Consider the following 9783-nt stretch of genomic DNA (forward strand, 5'->3'; position numbering starts at 1 on the left):
AGAGGGAGAAGAAGTCACTGTCAGATGCAGCGATAGTGGAAAGGTTAAGGAGCATGAATGGTTTATCAAGTCGAACCGAACAGAGGGAAGAATCTTTAGTGTAACGTCTGATCTGATAATGAGCAGAGTGAGCAGGTACTATAGTAAAGGTATCCTGGTTATCTCTAATATCTCAGTGGGAGACGCAGGGGAGTACTGGTGTGCAGTTATTGACCCAGATGATGATTATCAGTGTGTGTCTACAGAGAGAACTGTGTTAGTGTACATGGAGCCCTTTGGGATCTACTCCACCTTCTTCAAAGTGCGATGCTCAGTGCTCAGTGTCCTGCTGCTGATGCTCTGTGCTGCTGTAGTCGCTGTGAACCTGAGGACACGGAGAGGAGAGCAGCTTTCAGCTCACACACACACTTAATATGCATATATGATCATTTCATCATTGGCTTTAATACAGCCTGGTATACACTGGCTTTAAAACAAGGGATGGACACATTCATGCAGAGAAAATATTTAAACTAGAACACAAAAGACAGAGAGAGAGATTACAAAAACAATAAACAGAAATGATGGGAAATAACACATAAATATATATAATATAATAATATAATATAAAATAAGTTTTGAATGTTAGAAGTGGACATTGATCCTGACAGGGTGCAGATGTTCCCTTATCATCTGGATTGGGGCGGGGGGGCTGCTCTGTTAGGGGATGTTGGTTTAATAGTTTAACATGTTAGGAATTCACTTTTTAACATTACTATCACCTAAGAGTTTTATTAAAAATATTTTACCTTCATGTTAACTATCACTCTTTGTGTGTGTGTGTGTGTGTGTGTGTGTGTGTGTGTGTGTGTGTGTGTGTGTGTGTGTGTGTGTGTGTGTGTGTGTGTGTGTGTATGTATGTGTGTGTGTGTGTCTGTATGTGTGTGGCTGTGTTTGTCTGTGTGTGTGTGTGCGTGTGTCTGTGTGTGTGTGTGTGTGTGTGTGTGTGTGTGTGTGTGTGTGTGTGTGTGTGTGTGTGTGTGTGTGTGTGTGTGTGTGTGTGTGTGTGTGTGTGTGTGTGTGTGTGTGTGTGTGTGTGTGTGTGTGTGTGTGTGTGTGTGTGTGTGTGTGTGTGTGTGTGTGTGTGTGTGTGTGTGTGTGTGTGTGTGTGTGTGTGTGTGTGTGTGTGGCTGTGGCTGTGTGTGTGTGTGTGTGTGTGTTCCAGATGTTATTTTAAATCTAAAGATTATGTGATGTTTTATATTATTTCTGAAGGAATATGAATTGTCTTTAATGCAGTTATAATAGTTGTATATTGCGGTGTTGTCAGTGTTATAAACTTGTTATTATATCTATCGTCTGTATAATAAACATTATTAATGAACAATGAAACTGTTTTGATTGTGATTTCTGATTAATTATTATAAGCAACATATCTCTGGGTCTGTAAAATGTTTCTCATGTTAACTTTCAGTAAGTAAAGTTGATTTCTAGAGCACATTTAAACACATATTAATCTGACCAAAGTGCTGAATAAAAGAACATTAAAATGTAAATATCAAAACCCAAAAAGAAGATCCCAACACCAACAACAAGCAGCAGTTCCCAAACCCAGAATGATGACATGATGAGACCAGATAGAGAGATTAGACAGTTATAATGGGTCTCTATCTGAGATATAAAAACAGAAATGGAGGGAGCACATCTGATATGTGAAGGCAGCAGCTTCCACCGTCGTGGAGCAGCAGCTGGAAAGGCTCTGTCCCATATTTGGCAGTTTGCAGATGATCTGTATCTGTGTTTTATCCATCCATCCATCCATCCATCTTCATCTGCTTATCCGGGGTCGGGTCGCGGGGGTAGCAGCTCCAGCAGGGGACCCCAAACTTCCCTTTCCCGGGCCACATTAACCAGCTCCGACTGGGGGATCCCGAGGCGTTCCCAGGCCAGGTTAGAGATATAATCCCTCCACCTAGTCCTGGGTCTCCCCCGAGGCCTCCTCCCAGCTGGACGTGCCTGGAACACCTCCCTAGGAAGGCGCCCAGGGGGCATCCTTACCAGATGCCCGAACCACCTCAACTGGCTCCTTTCGACGCAAAGGAGCAGCGGCTCTACTCCGAGCTCCTCACGGATAACTGAGCTTCTCACCCTATCTCTAAGGGAGACGCCAGCTACCCTCCTGAGGAAACCCATTTTGGCCGCTTGTACCCTGGATCTTGTTCTTTCGGTCATGACCCAGCCTTCATGACCATAGGTGAGGGTAGGAACAAAAACTGACCGGTAGATTGAGAGCTTTGCCTTCTGGCTCAGCTCTCTTTTCGTCTAACGGTGCGATAAATTGAATGTAATACCGCACCTGCTGTGCCGATTCTCCGACCAATCTCCCGCTCCATTGTCCCCTCACTCGCGAACAAGACCCCAAGGTACTTGAACTCCTTCACTTGGGGTAAGGACTCATTCCCTACCTGGAGAAGGCACTCCATCGGTTTCCTGCTGAGAACCATGGCCTCCGATTTAGAGGTGCTGATCCTCATCCCAGCCGCTTCACACTCGGCTGCGAACCGATCCAGTGAGTGCTGAAGGTCACAGGCCGATGATGCCATCAGGACCACATCATCTGCAAAAAGCAGCGATGAGATCCCCAGCCGACCGAACTGCAACCCCTCTCCACCCCGACTACACCTCGATATCCTGTCCATAAATACTACAAACAGGATTGGTGACAAAGCGCAGCCCTGGCGGAGGCCAACTCTCACCTGAAACGAGTCCGACTTACTGCCGAGAACCCGGACACAGCTCTCGCTTTGGTCGTACAGAGATTGGACCCCGTACTCCCGCAGCACCTCCCACAGTATCTCCCGGGGCACCCGGTCATACGCCTTCTCCAGATCCACAAAACACATGTAGACTGGTTGGGCATACTCCCAGGCTCCCTCCAGGATCCTTGTGAGAGTAAAGATCTGGTCCGTTGTTCCACGACCAGGGACGGAATCTGCATTGTTCCTCTTCAACCTGAGATTCGACTATCGACCGAACCCTCCTTTCCAGCACCTTGGAGTAGACTTTACCGGGGAGGCTGAGAAGTGTGATACCCCTGTAATTGGCACACACCCTCTGGTCCCCCCCTTTTTTAAAAAGGGGAACCACCACCCCGGTCTGCCACTCCTTAGGCACCGTCCCAGACTTCCACGCAATGTTGAAGAGGCGTGTCAACCAAGACAACCCCTCCACACCCAGAGCTTTAAGCCCCAGCGGTTCCTCCCACAGGTGGTGGGCCCATGGGATGGAGAGATGTCTGCCACGTAGCTTTTTCGGGCTGTGCCCAGCCGGGCTCCGTGGCAAACCCGGCCACCAGACGCTCGCTGACGAGCCCTCCATCTGGGCCTGGCTCCAGACGGGGGCCCCGGGCTTCCTCCGGGCAGGGTCACTTCATCCCTTTCTCGATTTTTCATAGGATTTTTGAACCATTCTTTGTCTGGCCCCTCACCTGAGACCACTTTGCCTTGGGAGACCCTACCAGGAGCACAAAGCTCCAGACAACACAGCCCTCAGGTTCATAGGGACACACAAACCTCTCCACCACGATAAGGTGATGGTTCCCGGATCTGTGTTTTATTATAAAGTTAATGAAATAAAAGGTGTTTGTCTCAGCTACAGCTCTGAGTCTCTCCCTCTGCTCCCGTTTCACTCACCACTGAGTCTCACTTCATGTCCCGCCCACAACACTATCTGGTTGGTAGATGTTAGACGTGTATCAGCCAATCAATACTCACCACTGAGTCTCACTTCATGTCCCGCCCACAACACTATCTGGTTGGTAGATGTTAGACGTGTATCAGCCAATCAATACTCACCACTGAGTCTCACTTCATGTCCCGCCCACAACACTATCTGGTTGGTAGATGTTAGACGTGTATCAGCCAATCAATACTCACCACTGAGTCTCACTTCATGTCCCGCCCACAACAGTATCTGGATACACAGCCTGTATGACACGGAGAAAGCAGCCACACTGGAACTGCTGCAGAGTCCAAACTCTGTCTCATTAACCGCTGATCACTGGACGTCAGTGAGGAATCTACATTATTTAGGAGTTACTAAACACTAGATGGACTCTAGTAAGGATAGGGATCTTTAGTTTTTTAGTTAGGGACTTGGAGGAATTGTGCAATAATGACAGATTCACACATTTTTCTTTTACAGTAAATAAATAATTACAAATCTTAAAATCAAGTTCATAAAGTCACTTTCTTTGCATTCATTTGATTCCCAGTCAAGATCCACTGGTAAGAATGGCTTTCCATTGTTAATATGTCCTTAAAAACTGTTCTGAAATGCAAAATAATAGAATTTTAATCATATGAGAAAATATGCGATTAATCGTGATTAACTATTTGAAATTCTTATTTTACTTAATATGCATATAGTCAAAATACTACTACTGAGAAAAATAAGTTTTGAATATTAGAAATGAACCTTTGATCCTGACAGGGTGCAGATGTTCCCTTATCGTCTGTATTAGTATGTTGTATATATATATATATATAAAATATTGTATATATATTGAGTTAGTTGATCTTTTATTGATGTTGTTGTGGATGGTTGTGATTATAGGGATCACTGCTTTGGGCTGCACCCTGACCCACAGGAGTTGGGGCTGCTCTGTTAGGGGACATTGGGTTAATAGTTTAACATGTTGGGAATTCACTTTTTAACATTACTGTCACCAGAGTTTTATTACAAATCATTTTACCTTTATGTTAACTATCACTTTATATGTGTGTGTTATCACGCACACCAGTGAATGGAACCACAAATGCATGACTCAGGTGAGTAAAATACAAATGGTTTATTAGCAAGCTAACAAAACTTACAAGCAACAGTGGAAAGGAAAACAACAGGCAAAGGGAAATCCGAAGAAACAGGCAATGGTCAAAAATCCTCCAAAAAAAAAAAGGAAACGGACTCAGGAATATGGGACACAGGGAAAAACGCTCGAAGGCTGCACACTAGGAAAACAGACGATCTCGCACAGGAGTAAAGAAAAGACTGAAATTAAATACACAAGACAGGGGAGACAATGAGACACAGGTGCAACACATAGGGGCGGGGACAGGTAATCACACAGGCGGGAAGGAGAACAAAGACAGTAAGTCAATAGATCTGAAATGAGACGAGAGAGAGTTTCAAAATAAAACAGGAAATAGAAAATAAAACGGACACAGGAAACAAACTAAAAACAAAAACTTGACACAGGGACGAGACATGACAGTACCCCTCCCTTAAAGGCCGACTCCAGACAGCCCAGGATCTTCAGGGTGTTGCTGGTGGAACTCACAAATAAGCTCCAGATCTAGGATGTTACTGGCTGATACCCAGGACCTTTCTTCGGGCCCGTACCCCTCCCAGTCAACAAGGTACTGACAGCCTCTCCCTCGTCTTCTGACAGGAAGAAGCCTCTTCACGGTATAGACAGAGCCTCCATCAATGATGCACGGAGGAGGGGGAGCGGGACCCTCAGGAACCAGCTGACTCTCTTGAACCGGTTTCACACATCTCACGTGGAATGACGGATGAAGCCTCATGGTCCTAGGTAACTTCAGTCTAAAGGTGCTGACACACCAAAAAGATGGCCGACCGTTGGCAGAAAAGGCAGTCGAACTGATCAGTCGGGTCCCCGAGGTCCAAAAAGGGCCTCAGAACACACCGAAGAGACGCCGACTTGAGCATACGCTCTGCACGTGTGCGAAACGTAATACGTCTCCATAGCAGCAGGCGGCGCTGCTCTGTATTGTTTCCATTAACAGTCCTATTGTTTCCCAGAAAATGAAAACCGGCAGCTGATTGGACCAACAGGTCACGTGGTTCTTTTTTCTTCGGAAATTTACAGCCAGACTGTCATGGCGTCTCGTTCTCAAATACGATGTCATATTGGACTAAAATAGTCCAGAGATATATTTGACCAGGGTCGAGAGGGCACAGGAAGAGGATGAAGTAATCTTGCTGGTGGCTGACGAGAAAATTTGTTTTGAGCACACACAGGACAGGCTGCCACGTACTCCTTCACAGAATCACCAACTCTCGGCCACCCAGATGACATGACAGAGAGCTGGAATGAGCCCAATGGATGACCTATGACCTAAACTCAGGAGGGAAAAACAGGCGGTACGGCTGACAACTGACCTCTCTCCTCAACCGACCTCTCTCCTCAACCTCCCATTAGACAGCACCAACAACACAGGATACTGGGAGGATGGTCTCTTCAGACTTAGGAAAGGAGTCAGAGTCAGACAGTCGAGACAAAGCATCAGGTTTAACATTCTTGGAACCAGGACAGGGTGAAGTTGAACCGGTTGAAAAACAGGGCCCACCTGGCTTGACGAGTGTTCAGTCGTTCTCACATTCTCACTGTGCAGCCGGTCCCCCAGAGCAGCATGATCACCAGGAGGGTCCAGCCTGAACCCTGCAAACAGAGATCCTGTTTGAAGGTGACGTGCTTGATTTAAGTAACCTCTGAGTGGGTCGTAGTAAATTAAGTACCCTAAGTTTAAGATTAGGTGTTGGTCATTCTCAACACCTTTCTACTCCCCCCACACGTATCAACTCTGGACTCTGTGCTGCTGCCAGCCTGTGTAGCTAACGTACGTTACTCACCATCGATCGGCTAACGTTAGCCGTCAACCTCCCGACTAACAGTTACCGCTAGCTAGCTAGTGATCTAGCGAGGATTAGCCCTTCAGACCACAGTGGACTTCAGTGGACTCTCCATCCAAACTCCCGACTGGACTTTCATCTGCCACAACTGCCGGACTCTTTCAAATACATGTACTCCCCGTCTCCACTGATCACTTGGTAGAGTTGGTCAGCTGTCAGCTTACTCCAGCTAGCTTCTGTTAGCCATGTTTCCCGGCTCAACACTAAGTTAGTGTGGGCCACTACCTCTCTGCACTGCCAAAAATGGTGCTTCTAAAATATTCCTCACTGCAACTTCTCAACGTCATCTGCTATGTCGCTTCATTGCCAACATAAAATAAAAATATTGTCCCGTTGTCGGCTTCAGCTAAGAAGATAGTTCACCCCCACACGTCCAAAATTCTTATTCAAATAACCTTCCGCAACGATTGCAGGCTCTTTGGTGGAGCTCTGCTTTGAATAAAGTTACATCGTGACAAATTAATGGACCACTTGTGGAGTGATATGAAGACATGAATGACCGGTCATTATGTTTACCAATACCCCCGACCCGTGCCTTGCAACCACCCCCCCAAAACAAAACAAAAAAAGCGGATTTGCATGATTTACGAGAGCTTGAAGAATCACACCCCTGAATAATATTTTTTATTTTTACAGTGCACTCTGTATCACTAACTACAGTGAATCAATCTTCCTTCACCATTCATCTGTGTGTGTCGGTGTGTAGTGTGTCTGTTTTAATTCTATTTTACTAGAATTTTTTTTTTTTTATTAACTGTCAGCTGGTCGAAATGGCGTGTTAGAGGCTCAATGAGCGCCCACGTGCACGGTAACGGTATGTGGACGAGCGAGGTAGAGAGTTAGCTACTGAAGAGTGCCAAGCGGACTTAAAACAAAGCAGAGAACCAAAGATTCTGCAACTGTATCAAGCATCTCATTATCACTAACCGTATCCCAATTCATATTTAGACGCAACAAATGATATATATCCAGCTACAAAATAGCCGACCAAAGAGAAGTACAAAGAGTCGCTGTGCTAAGAAGATGCTGCACCGTCTCGTTGCATTGGTGCAACACACTAACCCTCCCACACACACACACACACACACACACACACACACACAAAGGAAAGGGGATATTTTGGTTTACTATGGAAAACAATAGTCTAGCTAGAGTGAACGAGCGAAATACAAGAAATAGTTAACCTAGCCAGCTATCCACAGCTCTTTATTCATTGCCAATAATAAACATTAATAATAATAATGAAAGAATATAGCCTATCTCTATAGTATTCTAAAACAATATCAGTCCCCATAGAATGTTGTTGTCAGTGAAAACTAAATGTCATAGGGTCCCTGTTAATGCTATTGTACCGTTGTATCCTTCAATTAATTGAGCAGACGTTATGGGTTGGTGTGTTTTATCTTATTTTGGTAGTCTGTTTCTGTTCTGTATTTTGCTCAGTTTCCTGTTTTTTATTTTGATAGTTTGGTTTTCTGTCTTGTCTATCCTGGTTTTACTTTATGTCTTGTGTTTTCCCGCCTTTTTTGATTGTTCTGCCCAGCCCTAATGTGTTTCACCTGTTTCCCAGCCATTGTGTCACCTGTCTTGTGTTACCCTGTGTATTTAGTCTTTGTGTTCCCCTTGTCCTGTGTCAGATCATTGTGTTTTTGTGTTTCCTCGTGCCTGTTGTGTCTCTGTGTCAGTTCGTGTCAGGTTTTTTTGCTCCCTGGCTTTTCTTTGTTCTCAAGTTTCTGGTTTGTTTTCTGCTCTTGTTTTTTGGATTCCCTGTTTTTGTTTTCTTCATTCTGGATTAGTTTTTGCCTGCCGCTTTCAGGACTCCCTTTGTTTATTTGTACTTTGTTTTATAGACTAATGTTCCACCTCAAACTTTCTCCTGCCTGCCTGCTCTCTGCCTTTGGGTCCTCAACTTCCCTGAACCTGACAGGTGGTCCACAGGTCTAAGAACATGTGGGGTTTTGGTTTTCTTCTAACAATAAGCATTTGTTGGCAGGTCTAGGCACTAAGGCATAGCCTAAACTAAATTATTTCATTATATTTATTATATATGCTAGCTATATTCTGACCAACTTAACTTTCTGCATTAATTGGCTGTGATAAATTAAATATGTAAATGTTGCCTAAATGTAGGCTAGACTAAACATGAGCATATGCCCATAGATACACATGTGAAAATAAAATGAAAGCAATCCTACATACAGTACATACATACAGTAATCGTTACTCCAAATCTTTTTTTCCTTCCACCATCAGGTTATTATATTTAGACAGTAACCACTTTAAATAGGATCCTTATCAATATCTTTAATATCAACAATTGTTGATTTATATCATACATTGTATATATCATTTGGCGGAATAAGTTCTTTATTTGAGAAACGATCAAACTTGTGTTGTCAAATTTCACTATGACCTTAAAGTTCTGGTTATACTGAAATGAACCAATCCACAGCACAGTTACAGTAATTAGTGTTATTAAATAGCATTCTTTGGACAACTTATCTTATAGAGAGGAATTAGATATAGTATGCTATTACTTTATCACACATTTACATGAGCAGACAGCATTTACGTCATTGCCTACAGAAGAACTCATCAGGAGCCAAGTCTGGCCTTAGTAAATTCCCCCACCCCCTCCATGCAGCTTTAATGTGTCTAAAAGCTAACATTACAGTAACTGTTGAACAGAGTAGAAATGGAAATGTCACTTTTTACTGGTTAACATCTTGGTTTCTTGACTGGTTGGTGACATAAGTGTAGCTCTAATACAGTAACAACAGATGTGAGTGCAAAGATTTTGCAAACGCAAGTTACAAATACCCTGGGGGCTAAGCACTACCTGTCTTTAAATCCTAGTGACGTCCCTGGTTTACAAAAACAGTCAGTTTCCAGTCAGGATGTACTCATGTATGCATGCACTTTTGACCCTATTCACACCACTAGTAGTTTGTTCCTCTATGATAACCACAGAGTTGGTTCAGACCACAGGGTGTGTGTGTGTGTGTGTGTGTGTGTGTGGGCGGCTGCAGCAGATAAACCTTTGGACTCATTTACACTTATTTTCAGGCTGACATTACCAAGAATGTGTGT

Source organism: Sander vitreus, chromosome 4 (assembly GCF_031162955.1).
Source record: "Sander vitreus isolate 19-12246 chromosome 4, sanVit1, whole genome shotgun sequence".
NCBI classification, from domain to species: Eukaryota; Metazoa; Chordata; class Actinopteri; order Perciformes; family Percidae; genus Sander; species Sander vitreus.